Raw genomic sequence first — 14,154 nt, 5'->3', positions numbered from 1 at the left:
GCTTTAATCTGTTCTATTTATTTAGTTTATATTACAGCCAAATGTTTAACATATGTAAACTTCATGTTGCACTGCCAATCTTCTGAACGTTTCCTCTTCTTGTTAGGGGAAGTGGATGTTCTTTTCAGAGTGCTGTCATTAGATGTTTCCTGCTGTCCTGGTTTCATTTTTATTGATGGAGATGTTTTTCTGTGGCCTGCACTGCTGTCACTTGACTGCTGATCAACACAGGGCATGTATGTTTTGTTTATTGCTTCATCATCTATTTCTGTACTGCTAGCCACATAATTAAGTTGAGTAGGACTTCAATGTTTTCTTTTGTTCTCACTATTGGACTTTCCTTCTTTTTTACTCTCCAACATGGTGGAAGTTTGTGAAATACATACAGTATTACTAACATATTTAATTTTTTTGACTTTAACATTTTTAGAGATTTCTACTAACCTTGTTTTTGTCTTTTCCAGATGAACCAGAGTTTGAGCAGGATCTGCCAACTCTGGAATTTGTGCCTTTTTTGATAGCTTTGTCTTTTGAACACCAAAAAAAAAAAAAAATGCTTCAGTTGAAGAGGCTTTATTTCACATCAAGATTAAAATTAAAAACGTATGTCTATTATTTACCATAAACCTAGCTTGTTTGATCAATCCATTTTTTTCCTGAGAGTGATTTTTTTAAATGTATTCTTAAACTACAATAGAATAAACAAATCGAGCAGGGTTAGCTTGCCAAAAGTGACGTATGTTTATTTTTTCAGAATGAAATACCTTCAAAATAACAACTATTGCACTTCTGAATTCCTAGTTCTGATGTGATTTTTTTTTCTTTGCGTTTTAATAATAGGTTGGGTGCCTAATAATAAAAGAGAGTTTTTAAGATTATTTAAACATGAGAAACATTTTCAAAATAACAAAATACACATATCTAATTCAAATTTTAAACATTATCTACCAGAGGCCAATTTAAGTAGCATCATTTAGAATCTGAAGGAATCAATTATGACTTATCTTCATAATGTTCTTTCTTGTACGCCTTTCTTGGTCCTGGGAAATGTTGGGATGTACCATCTATTGGCCAAAAAATCTTATTAGTAAATCCATGAGGCTTTTCATAAGTAGGTATGATTACAAATACATACTTACATCTGGCCATGAATGTTTTAGCGATGAAGGTGAGGGGCATTCCATGTTTTCCTCCTGTTTAAAAGAAAATATTTAAATGGTTATAAGAAGCAGATAACACATTTCATGCACCTTTATAGCAATAGAAATAAAATATTTCAATCATAGAATTGGAATGTATTTATTTCAATAGTGCCATCAATTTATGCAATCTAAGGACCCTAATGTACATACTAGAGCTAATTTAGATGCAAATTAACCTATCAGCATGTCTTTGAAGTGTGGAAGGAAACCAACATAGGCACAGGGAGAACATGCTAATTCCAAGCAGGTAGTGCCGTAGTTGAGATTCAAACTGACAATCCTAGTGCTGTTAGGCGGAAGTGCTAACGACTTATTCACTGTGCTCCCCACATTTTCACAGCATCTAACTCTGCTGTTGATGACAACTCTGTATCAAAGCTGGATGATTTAAGCTGAAAAAAAAAAAATATATATATATATATATATATTCTGTGCCACTGCCATCTAGTAAAAGAGTCAGACTTAAATAAATTACTGGCCATGTCATACAAATGCCCTTATCAATTACTCCAACTGACATCTAGTGTCCCTTTACATTGCCCCCATTCAGTGTCCCAATGTATCGATACTTCCATTAGCATTGAATTCTTTCACTCCCCCTTCCCTAACTTCTTTGTTGTTGCACAATGTTTTTCTAGCCACATGTTTAAGTCGAATGTGGCTAATGTTTCTTTTTACTAAAAGCACCTTTAGAAATGTTCAGCCTTCCTTTCCCCACTCATTTGTAGTTCAAAAACCTATACCGACATACTTTCTGCAATGCTATCTAGTTTGCTTCTCCTTTAACATTGTTAAAGAACTGTGCATGAAACGAGATTAAGGCCTGATGGCCAAAACATGTTGGCTTTTTTGACTGTTGTTCACATGCTATAATAAAATGCTGTTTTAGCCAACTTCCATGGCCCCAGCATTTGTCCCTTTTTTGCATGGATTGCATAAATGTTTGCAGAGACTTCCCAGGCTGAGTTCTTGAGGCTCACCAGGCAATGCACAGGAGGTAGTAGCTCAGATATCCCCGTCCCTGTGCAGTAAACATGTCAGAGAATGTTCCATTATTCCAAACATATGGGGAAGAAGGACTGAACATTTCCAAAGGTGCGTTTAGTGAAAAGAAGCATTGGCCATGTGTGCCTAAAACATAGAAGAACATTACACAAAAAAAAACACAAATGTGGTTGTAAATATACATAAATGTTGCATTAAAATGTGTTCCACAAATGAAGGGAAGTGTTAGCCATGTGTGCCATAAATATAGAAAACCATTGTGCAACTGCAAAGACAAATGGATCTGTTAATATGAAGAAATAATGCATTATAATTTGTTCTACAAGATCCAGGACATTGGGCTTTTACACTGGACTCTTCAACAACACTCCTTCTTTTGCAAGATTCTTATAAGCCAACACCAGAAAAGAAGGACCGTCCACTGGATATGACGTCATGCGATATAATACTAAAGTTTAATGCGCTAAATACTGCATATTCTACAGGAATAATGCATGCTTTATTTTACAAACTGTTTTTGGTGAACTGCAATTGAACAAAAATTGTACAATACAGTACAGTAAATAGAATTTCATAAATTGAGCCCAATGTCCTTTAACCCAGTGGTCATCAACCCTGTCCTCAGGGCTTAATTACAGGCCAGGTTTGCAAGATAATTGAAATACATCACATGTGATATCATTTGCTGCTCAGTGATTGCAGTATTCTAGTCTGCATCTCCCCAAGGTAATACATAAAACCTGGCCTGTTAGTGGGCCTTGAGGACAGGGTTGATGACCACTGCTTTAACCCCTTCCTGCTGTATATAGACATATATTTGGCAGCACAGAGGTGGACTTTTTTCCACACTGCCATACTACATATGTGTTGCTGTTTTGCACTCTATTGCTTGCCCCCAGCTCTATCACTGCCCTGTTACCAAAGCTTACGATCACAAAGTGAGAACTGAGAGCTGATAGGATAGACTTACAATCACAGTATCCCTCTGATAGTCAATCACGGTGATCATATGATCAAGAAGCCCACAAAGTGCCTCCTATTTGTGAAAAAGTGCTAAGATTTCTTTTAAAAAAACAGTTGAACAGGGTTAATAACAATAACAATTAAATAAGTAAAATTTTAAAAGTAAAAAAGTTTGCCTTGTCCCAATAACTTCCTAAGCCCTATATTGATCACTGTGACTGCCCATCATATAAAAAAAAACAATAAGGCGTAGGAGAGTGGGACAAGGTTGACCTTTGCTTAAGCCAATATTTGGATATAACTTCCCATGTCTCTTGATCAAATCATTTTTTTTACCTGTTTTTTTGTCATGCCTCTTTTTAGCATTTTACATTTATTTTCTCAGTTTGAATTGCCCAGGCCTGGATTTACTGTGTATTCATTCACAATTTACTTTGAAGGGAAACTATACAGTTTGTGATTAATTTCATCTCTTAAAATTTTACAATCTCTTACACTGATATTAGATATCTTTAATTAATTATACAAAACCAATATTTTGCTAAATATTTTTTAAACTGCACCACTGACATGTAAATAAAATATTTTAGGTCACGGTTCACACTGATATACATTCTATGCGGATTAGATCCGATCTGAAAGACATAGAATTGCATGTCATCTGAACATTGTTTGCTATGAAAGCTTTTCACATCATTGCGGTGCTTTTTTAATTTGATTACAAAAAGGGTCTTGTGCGAGTTTAGTGTGCGCTCTGTGAAAATGTTATCTCCAGCTATGCCAAATCCCCTCAGAAATCACATTCATTAGAATCGCACCCGTCACAACAGAAATAACATTGTAAAATCGGACTGTGATGTTGCATCCAATTCGCACAGCATCAGTGTGAAGCTAGCCTAAGTGCAACACAAAATTCGATTAATTCACTTACGGTAATTGTGCAACATGATACACTACACTAGAGTGTAATGTCATCTTTTTATAACTGTAAAACAAAAACATTTTTGTTCAATATGGTAGAGCACAGATACAATTTAAAACACATTTACTATTGTATATCATTAAAATTCTTTTTTTTTTTTACCACTTAACACCAGGCCTTTTTCTGTCACTTTTTGTTTGTAAAAACAATTCTTTGTAAACATGTAAAAATCTGTATTTGTTGCTAGAAAATTACTTAAAACCCCCAAATATTTTATATATTTTTTAAAGCAGGGGCGTTAGAGAATAAATGGTGGGTGTTGCAATTTTGCAATGTCATATGGTATTTGTGCAGCAGTTTTTCAAACACAATTTGTTGGGAAAAAATACACTTTATTGAATTCCAATGTACAAAAACACATATAATACCCAACTGTTTGATAAATTATAAAAGATGATGTTATGTTTAGCGACAAATTACGTACATTATGTTATCCATAGCCAACATTTTATAAGCCTTTACAGGTTACCACTCTAGTGTTATAAAGGAGGTATGGTGCTATGATTTTTGGTCTCGATCTGACGTTTTTGGTGATACCTCACATGTGCATTGCAATCACTGTTTGCATACCGATGAAGGAGTGACATGTGCGTTCACCTTTGCATGCAAGCATGGGGGGACAGGGCACTTTACTTTTTTTTTACGGTTATTTTTTTACATTTTTACACTGTACCTTGAAATTTTGTTTATCACTTTTATTGTTATCACAAGGAAAACATGCCTTGTGATAGCAATAGGCAGTGATGATTCCTCTTTACTGAGGTCTCTGGGGTCTATTAGACCCTAGATCTTTCCTCTGCCTTTAAAAACTTTGTATCATACCAAGATCGGTATGATCCAGTGATTTTTCAAAACTGTAATGGTTTGTTTAAAACCGGAGACCACAGACCATAGAGATGATTGGGGTCATTATAGTCCCTGATCAGCTCTAGGGTCTGCTGCTGGAACTGCTGGCTGCAGTCCCGGTTACTTGGTGGGAAAGGAGAGCCTGGGAAGGTGTCAGAAGGCTATTTAGCTACTAGGATTGCCTTTACATGAAAGTGCTCCAACAAAAAAAACATGCATCATCCCAGTATAACCACTGAAAGTCCTGTGACGTATAGGTGCGTCATGGTTCGGCAACTGGTTACATTTTAATACAACAAACTAAAGTGTACAAATATATAGTACATTGCCATCCACACCAGTAAAAATGTAAATAGAAACTTTGCATATTATATAAGTGAACAATTATCAGAAGTCCGAATATACACTCCTTGTGTCATTGTACAGTGATTTCTCACAACTTATCTTGCAAATATACTATTGGTGCTTGTGACAGGAGTCATTTTGGGTGGGGGGCTTGTGGAACCCAGCTTACCTTAGAGAGCTTTGGAAACCCATTTTCCAGCTCTCCTGGGCCCTCTAATGATTGTGTAAGTAATCCTGTGTAAATAGTTAAAACATTGTATGAGCTTGGTTTCATAGACTGTTGTAGACTTTTTACTGGATCGTTTGAGGTGTGGCTGTATCCCATTGTTCTATTGTTTCTGTCTGCCTTGGGAGCAACCTATTATGGGATGTATATGTGTATGTGGATTAGTACATCACAGTTCTCAATTCCACCTCACCATTAATGGACAGACTATCACCCTATAAGATGGACCCGATGTGTTAATGCATATGGTAAATGCAATAAATGTGTTAGGGTCATGCAAGGCTTTTCCCCACCAAACACCACAAATTCGAGTCCACTGTAAATAACTCTCAAATGACATAGCTCAGAAGTATAAAACATAAGAAAATAGCATGAGGGGAAGGGGGTGGACACTACCCTGGGGAAATGGGGAAGGGGGAGCACTGGCCCGGGGGAACATATACCAGTAAAACAAACACATTTTTTTTTTAATTCCATTTAGTTGAAAGCAGGGATTTTTTTAACCCCTTCAGCCCTAGAAGGTTTACCCCCCTTCATGACCAGGCCATTTTTTCCAATATGTCACTGCGTTAATTTAACTGACAATTGCGCGGTCTTGCGATGCTGTACTAAAATAAAATGTCCTTTTTTTCCCACAAATAGAAATTTATTTTGGTTGTATTTTATCACACCTGCAGTTTTTATTTTTTGCGCTATAAACCAAAAAAGACCAACAATTTAGAAAAAAAAAAACAATATTGTTTTACTTTATGCTATAAAACACATCCAATAGAAAAATGTAAAAAAATTTATTTATTCATCAATTTAGGCCAACATGTATTCCGTGACATATTTTTGGTAAAAAAAAATCCCAATACGCATATATATTTTGGTTTGTTCAAAAGTTTTAGTGTCTACAAAATATGGAATAGATTTATGGAATTTTATTTATTTTTTGTTTTACTAGTGATGGCGGCCATCAGCAATTTTTGGGGGGACTGTGCCATTGCGGCAGACAAATCTGACACTAAAGCCCCATACACACTATCAGTTTTTCTGCTGAGTTTTTCCTTCAGATTTACCAAAACCATATAATAGGAGGTCAAACCTTAGGAGTTTCAATTTGTATGCAATCAGGCAGGTCCTTGCACTACATGGTTTTGGTAAACTCGAAGGAAAAACTCAGCAGAAAATCTGATAGTGTGTATGGGTCATAAGTGACACATTTTTGGGGACCAGTGACACTAATACAGTGATCAGTGCTAAAAAAAATGCACTGTCACTGAACTAATGACACTGGCAGGAAAGGGGTTAACATTAGGGGCTATTAAAGGGTTAAATGTGTTCATAGAGAGTGCTTTATAACTGTGTGGGGGATGCTTTGACTGGAAGAAGACAGAGATCTGTAATCCTGCTTAGCAGGAATACAAGATCTCCCTCTTCCCCTCTCACAGAACAGCCACCTGCCTTGTTCATTGAGGGGCAGAGAACATCGAGTCCACCGGACCAGCTGATTGGCTCCCGCTGTGTCCAATCACAGCGGGAGCGGGTCACCGGTGGCATGCATGCATGTCCCAGATCTATTGCACAAAATCACGTACAGGTACATGATTTCGTGCAGGAGGGCTGCCCTGCTGCAGTATATCTGCATGGGGTGGTTCAGAAGGTGTTAAAGAAAGAAGCAGTTTGAATTTTTTTTCACAGATTAAAGGCCATTTGTGTGATGACTTACGTGTGGTTCTACCGATTTAGTGCTAACTGTAAAGGGAAATAGAGTAAGTACACTTACCCATTTTAAAGAAACAGATAGAAAGGGATACGTATCTGTCCAAAGTTGTCACCACCCCAAATGGCTCACAGCAATCCCTAAGGGCCAATATATGAGGATTAGGAGGAATTGTGATAATGTAGAAGACTACGAAGTCCAATCCTCCATCCTCACAGATAAATTAATTGAAAAAGGCTACTCACCTCAAGCTTTATTACAATGTCATACACAAGTCCTGGATATGGACAGGGCAAGTCTCCTAACCACAAAAAGAAAAAAAACCTTCAGAGGGGATTTGGCATTCCTAACCGCCAATATAGGGAGGTAGAAAAGATTTTTAGACACTTTTGGCCTATCCTCTTAACAGATAAAGATTTAAAATTGATATTGCCCACAATTTATTTACAAGAGAGCCCCAGGTCTGCGAAATAAATAAAATTGCACCAAATATACCAGATCCTCCTAAAATATCATGAAGAGACCCAAAATAGAAAATAGAAAGTTTCCAATCTGTGGTGACTAAGAAAAAATTCAAAATCAAACCGCTAATCACATGCGATTCTGAAAATGTCACGTATGTAATACAATGTCCATGTCTCAAACAATACGTAGGTAGAACTACACGTAAGTTACATATTAGAATCAACAAACATCAACAAACATCAAAAATGGGTTTGAGAAACATAGCCTTTCAAACCATTTTAAAAGATTACATAATAGGGACCCCACTTTAGCCACTTTTTTTTGGTATAGACAAGATAAAAAAAAACATTGGAGGGGTACTAATTTTATGAAAGCGATCTCACAAAATGAGTTATATACTTTAGATACTTTGCAACCTGCTGGTTTAAGCATTGATGTTGACCTAAATTGTGCCCCCTAGCATTGTTATTATTGGTATTAAATATAAAGGAAGTTATGTAACATAGTAAGGTGGAGGTATATGTATAAGTCGTTTTATAAAAATTATTTTAAGAGAAACATATTGTTATTTGTATTTTAGTTTAAATATATTTGAGAGAAATATATTGTTAGTTATACTCTAGATGTATTTGTGTACTTGGTATATTAATGGTCAAGCTGGGTGCGTTGTGAAAAGGCTTGTATATGTTAGTATATATTGGGTGCATTAACCTCTTTGTCCACAAGGTGGCGATAATGCAGTTAGTTCAACCCTAGCCATTCACAGACTTTCCGACCAAATATAAACATCATTTGTCAGGTGACCAGGACGCTTCCAGACGACATCATTACGACGAAACGTACATCAAGGCGCATCCCGGTCACATCGTTTGGTCCGAACTTTTGGTTCCTGAGATCCAGGGGGTGGAGCACACGCCAATTCAAGCAGCGGAAGTGGCACGGCTAGTTTCTAACTCACCTGGTCTGATACGTTCATTCCCTCTAGTGCTGAGGCAAGGCACTTTTAAAATAAGAGGCCATTTGGATATTTTTGTTTTTTTATTTTTTTATGTTATTTTAACCACTTGCCGACCGCTGCATGTTTGTCCTATTTTTGAAGAGGGATATCTCGGTAACGGCAGCAGCTGCTGCCACAACCGAGATATCCATCTCTTCAGGCGGAGGTCAGCTGTACGATAACGGTGGTCTCCACGGCGGATTCGCCGCGAGATCACCACTATCGGCGGCGGGAGAGGTGCCACCCCCCCTGCCGCCGCCCTCCTGCACCTTCCGCCGCTTACCGGAGCCGTCGGTAGCGGCGGAGGCGATCGGGTCCTTTCATCTGCTGGGCATAGAGACAAGTGAGGCTAAGATGGCCCCCACTCGTCTCTATACCATAGGAGGGTGGAAGCGACGTCAAAACGTCACTTCCGCCCATACCTCTTAAAGGTATATATTTTTTAAATGTCAGATTTTCTTTTTTTTTTTTTTTTTTGCATTTTAACCCAAATATGAGATCTGAGGACTTTTTGACCCCAGATCTCATATTTAAGAGGACCTGTCATGCTTTTTTCTTTTACAAGGGATGTTTACATTCCTTGTAATAGGAATGAAAGTGATCCATTTTTTTTTTTAAAACAGTGTAAAAATAAATAAAATCAATTAAAATAAATAAGAAAAAAATTTTTTTTTTTTAAAAACACCCCGTCACGACGAGCTTGCGCACAGAAGCAAGCGCATACGTGAGTAGCGCCCGCATATGAAAACGGTGGTCAAACCACACATGTGAGGTATCGCCGCGATCGGTAGAGTGAGAGCAATAATTATAGCCCTAGATCTCCTCTGTAACGCAAAAAATGCAACCTGTAGAATTTTTTAAATGTCGCTTATGGAGATTTTTGAGGCTAAAAGTTTGACGCCATTCCACGAGCGGGCGCAATTTTGAAGCGTGACATGTTGGGTATCAATTTACTCGGCGTACCATTATCTTTCACAATATAAAAAAAATTGGGCTAATTTTACTGTTGTCTTATTTTTTTATTCAAAAAAGTGAATTTTTTCCAAAAAAAGTGCGCTTGTAAGACCGCTGCGCAAATACGATGGGAAAAAAAGTATTTCAATGACCGCCATTTTATTCTCTAGGGTGTTAGAAAAAAAACAATATAAAATGTTTGGGGGTTCTAAGTAATTTTCTAGCAAAAAAAACTGTTTTAAACATGTAAACACCAAGTCTGAAAAAGAGGCCTGGTCCTTAAGTGGTTAAATAATACGATATTATGCCATGGTCCTGTTCTCTTTATATTTTTTCCTGAGCAAACGTGGATTGAAACATTACTCCTGGTACACCTAAGCAGAGTTTCTCCATCAAGGTCAGCAGCTCCTTAAACCTGCCAAAACTTCACCTGACCTTTCTTTTTAAATAAAGGGGTCATGGTGAGTCGGTGACGGGGCACGTGTTTGTGCAATTTCTCCTAAGCGGTGACGGGGCACAGGATTTATTCCATTTCAGTTTCAAATTTTTATGTATATGGACACTTTTTAAGTTGATTGATTTCATTTATTCAATGTATATTGAAGCATGTATTGACTTGTAAAATACCTGGGGTATTATTAAGCACTAGAGCACTTTATTGGCATCACTTAAGGTTTATTATAATAGAGCGCCCTTATTATCTACAACCCACATTTCACAAAGGCAGTCTTTGCACTTTGAGGGGAGCAGCTTAAATAGTATTACATTTTTTATAATTTTAGTCTAAGCGCTTTCCATTTTCTTTTGGTTTATTCACATTTGTGTGATGAGTTATTGTAACACTGTTATTCACATACATGCTTGAAGGATAAGTTCACTTTAAAATAAAAAAAATAAAATAAATTTAAATTTTTTCAGGTAAAAAAATGTGCATTTACAATTTTTTTGTAGGACCCTGGAAAACATTGCACCTGTGATCAGCAGATTGCGGGTGCCATGAACGACTCCTACATGCTGTAAGTGTAAACTGTGTATATCGTACAGGCAGGCAGTTTCACAAAGACATTGAGAACTGCAAGGATTCGATACTTATAGTTCATTCATTCAAAGAACTCTGTAAATGAACTCTGTGAATGAATGACGAGGCCATGTGGGCACACTGTTTTCAAATAGTGACAGATACTGGGAGAAGATCCCCGGGCCTGATGTAACAGAGGGCTTGGATCAGGGAGCGGCTGCATGAGTGGGCACATGTTACATGTTACACCCTAAATGTTCCCAAAGATGAACTTATCCTTTAAATACAGTAGGTGGATGTGTTTATTATTTCAATTTGCATTATTTTATGATTTTTATTTTTATGATTTGAATGTTTATTAATCATTGATGTTTGAGAATAATTTTTACACTGTGCTGGTATTATGTATATAATTTAATTTATTGCAGCATTTTTCTGTCACAGTATGTAAGCAATGGAAAATTGATGTGTGGCACATTATGCCGCTTCTGCCTTACAGGAATCAAGTCAGTTGTGAAAGGATCCCATGAGCCTTGAGACATCAGGAAGCTCTTCTCTTCGCTCTGCTTCTGTGCTTCCAGTGCCTGACCTATTCTTGCCACCTCTTTGAATGGTGTGAAGATGGTCCATCAGGTGAAAAGAACTGTTAATCCCCAGAGCACGTCCTTTCCTCATATTCACACAAATACTCCTTAATGGTCTGCTGAAGCCGCTACAGTATGCCCAATGTCCAGTTCCAGTATGTGGGTGTATTGCATATCAGTTTGTCAGCAGGCAGCTTGTGTTTTCATTGCATTTCAGCCAGGCAAACACTTGCTGTATGTGACTGCCTAAAGTGGCATGCCACAAGATATGATGGAAGCCAGGTTATCTAACTAGCAATAGATGCACCATTAGGTTGAGGGCATGCGCAGGTAAGCATGTGTGTGAAGTTTTCCCGCTGAGGGGAGACAGCAGGTTGGGTTGGTACACAGAATGATATCGGATTAGCCACCTCTTTATGGCAGAATTTTGCCTGGGCCTGACCTCCACAGAGTTGAACCTTTGTAGCAGCTACTGGTAGTTGTGGTCCCTCTCTAACCCTGCACAGCCAAGCTCACTAATTCCCAGACATCCAACATTTAAGAAATAGTCCTTGGACTTGTTTTTTTTGTACACTGCCTGTATTCAGCTGTTCTGGTGGAGGGTCTGTTGAAAATTGAGTTGTCAGCTGCTGATGGGGGTTCATGCAGCTCGTTCAGCTCCCACAGCCAGATCTGGCACATTTTCCAACTCATACTGGATCTCCTGGACCTGGGAGCCTACCATCCCTCCTCCGAGCTGCTGTGAGATGACGAATCTGCTATCTCTTCCAGGGACCCGAACTCCGCTTGCTATCTGGGAAAATCACAATCTATGGCCCTGTCCATGCCTTTCCCTCCTGGTTCACTTGAGGGTACATCTCACTCCTGCACTGACTCCTTCCAGGTAGGGTAAGCAGAATACATAGGGGTATTTCAGGGACATTTTATGGTTCCTGCCGGGAAGTAGTTACAGTTACCAGGTCTCCTAGCAGGCCACAGGCCATGACAGATCTCTCTTCCCCCAGGTCGCTGGTGTTAGCAGGGGAGTCACCATGCTCAGACTTGACACTGCCTTGAGTACATGATCCAAGGCCCACTCAGGCCTTCCGGGACTTCTGCGGCTGTAGCTGGCACAGTCCTGACTGCAGGTCCACACTATAGTACAGTGCCATATGAGTGGTTCGCCGCAATGCCCACAGTGATTCCAGGCACTGACCACCGTGGTCGGCATCCAGCATTCTGGACACAGCAGGCACAGTCACTCCATCCCCTTGATCATACCAAGGGTGAATCACCAGCCATGCTCCAACCAAACACCGGTAGACACCGGTGGGCACTGGTGTCCACCAGTATCCACTCCTGCAGATCAGGAAACTAGGTCAGCGCAGGAAACACACAAGCACATGCCACCATCTTGCTCCCCTCTCTGTATATCTGCTAGCAGGGTACACTGGATTTTCTCTGGGGCGTAGCTCCGTCTCCTCACTTCCAGATGGTGCCTGAAGAACTGATAAGCAGGCCTCTTCCAGTGAGCATGGCTGTAACCCCTTGTTAGCTGTACTGCAGGCCTTCTGATACTTGCTGAACTTGTGTAAACATGCCGCTCAGGACTGACTGTGCCTGAGCAACTGGGAGCAGGTGACTTTCACAGTGGTTGTTGGTAGCAACAATAAAGTTGTTAGCCCATGTTTCACTGAAGGGAACGCAATCAGAACAGTCCCACCCGCAGGCACCCGCTGGCTTACCCCGATCACCCCAGACAGTGTGCATGGAGATGTCTACTGTTGTTTGGGGTGATCGGGGTAAGCCAGCGGCTGCCTGTGGGCCTGATCTGATTGTTTTCCCTTCGGTGAGACATGGGCTAAAAACATTATCGCTGCTACTGGCAACTACAGTGAAAGTCAGCGGCCACCTGCTCCAAGTTGCTCAGACACAGTGGGTGCTGAGTGGCATGTCCGGACAAGTTCAGCAAACATCAGAAGGCATGCAAACTTCAGTACAGTTTGGAGCATAAAGTTTGGAGCTTGGAGCATAAAGTTACAATGTCCAGCATTAGCAGATTGCTAGACATATTTGTTATCCATGGGCGCAGTCTCCTGCCGTGTTTGTCATGGGTGACAGCACATGGTAAAGTTCGCTGAGTTGCAGGTTAGTGCAAGTGTCCGTCCCAGCTGTGGTTGGGGCAAGTAGGTAAACAGGGCCACAATACTTTGGACAGACACTAGAAACAATACTCGGGACTTAATGGCAGCTCCCACTGGTTGCTATGGACAAGGGCACTTGGTTACTGTGGTTAGTTGTAGGTAGGCAGAGCACACAAGTCCTTTCCTAGATTCAATCCCTTCACATTCACTGAAAGAAGTACAGTTCTCTGTCTCAGTCAACTTCATTTGCTCGAGGCAGTGGCTGGCAGGTTACTCATGAGCAGACAGTCTGGGATCAAGCCCCCAAATGTAGCTGTATCCCCATAAGGGCTGCTGGTAGTTGTGGTCCATCGCTCATTCTGTACAGCCAGGCACACGAATTTCCAGACATCCAATAGTCAAGAAATACTTGTACTTATTTTTATTTAGGGGATTTAACTTGGATGGCAACAGAGTACTTATAGGATGCCCACTTGATTGCAGATAGGAAATTAGGGACTGGAACTATATACACCACTGGTATATACACACTTCTCCACTTCTACCTCCAGCACAGACTTGCTTGTAGAACTAAAATACCCAGGACCAGTTAGCACTGTTGGTTTGATCTAACACAGACTCAGTTTGATTCTTGAGAGTGACCTTTGCAGGCAGGGACTGTGGGCCCCTATGGTGTAGCAAAATTTGTAGTCCTAGTGCTAGCTGTCCCACATGGCTACTGATCCCAGTACCACTTCTT

The 14,154-nt window shown here is 39.6% G+C and overlaps 1 long non-coding RNA gene across 1 annotated transcript in view; it reads right to left on the bottom strand.

Annotated features, from left to right (window-relative positions):
- Nucleotides 1–717: 717 nt before the first annotated feature.
- LOC143990132 (uncharacterized) overlaps nucleotides 718–14,154 on the bottom strand; it is a 59,816-nt gene continuing 46,379 nt past the window's right edge. The window contains exons 2-3 of the long non-coding RNA XR_013277171.1: nucleotides 1,140–1,193; nucleotides 718–1,064 (exon numbers count right to left, since the gene is read on the bottom strand). This is a non-coding gene — a long non-coding RNA (uncharacterized LOC143990132). The remainder of the gene's footprint in view (nucleotides 1,065–1,139; nucleotides 1,194–14,154) is intronic.

Source organism: Lithobates pipiens, unplaced genomic scaffold (genome assembly GCF_037356315.1).
Source record: "Lithobates pipiens isolate NorthernLeopardFrog02 unplaced genomic scaffold, aLitPip1_a1.2 Scaffold_18, whole genome shotgun sequence".
Classification (NCBI taxonomy): domain Eukaryota; kingdom Metazoa; phylum Chordata; class Amphibia; order Anura; family Ranidae; genus Lithobates; species Lithobates pipiens.
The sequence above is the reverse complement of the archived record's forward strand: the minus strand, read 5'-3'. Positions and strand labels throughout refer to the sequence as shown.